The sequence below is a fragment of the Pygoscelis adeliae genome, unplaced genomic scaffold, assembly GCF_000699105.1.
Source record: "Pygoscelis adeliae isolate BGI_AS28 unplaced genomic scaffold, ASM69910v1 Scaffold184, whole genome shotgun sequence".
NCBI classification, from domain to species: domain Eukaryota; kingdom Metazoa; phylum Chordata; class Aves; order Sphenisciformes; family Spheniscidae; genus Pygoscelis; species Pygoscelis adeliae.
This window is the reverse complement of record NW_008824541.1, coordinates 268021-268659: the sequence shown is the minus strand read 5'-3', so window position 1 is coordinate 268659 and position 639 is coordinate 268021.

Genomic DNA, 639 nt, shown 5'->3' with positions numbered 1-639 from the left:
GGCGGCTGCACTGGGGCAGGAGCGGGCGGTCGGGGGTCCCGAGCCCCGGGTTTGCATGCTGAGCTGGAGGGGCACGGGCAGAGCCGATCGCTCCAGGGTGGTCTTGAGCAGCCACATGCAACAGGCGCCAGGCCAGACCTGCCACCCCCACTCCCCCCGTGGACTGCACCCCGTGTCCCCCCTGTCCCGAGCTGCGGTGCAGGAGAGGGACGGGGGGGCTGGACATGTGCTGCCCTGCTCTTTCTTACGGCTTGGTGCTGGAAGCCCTGTCACCTGCTCTGCCCGGTCCCTTGGGTTTGGACAAGGGTTGGGGCCAAGTCCCCAGCACTCCCCACCTCCCATCCCCCATCCTCTCCATCACCCCTTCTTCCAGCATGACTTGCCTGGAAGGAGCAGGGCAGGCATCACCGGCAGCTGGTCGATGCTCGCTCACCGTGCGCCGTGGGGCCGCTAGCCCCAGCCCCAGCGATCCTCAGAGCTGTGGCCGGGCCAGGACAAGCCCAGGTCTCACCCAGGTGCAGGAGCCGTCGGCAGCGGGATGTGTCGCAGGGAGACAGGGTGCTCCAAACCCCCGCTGTTTTCCTGCTGTTTAAATGCTTCCAAGAATTTCGCACCAGGGACTGGTGCCGGGCGATCGCG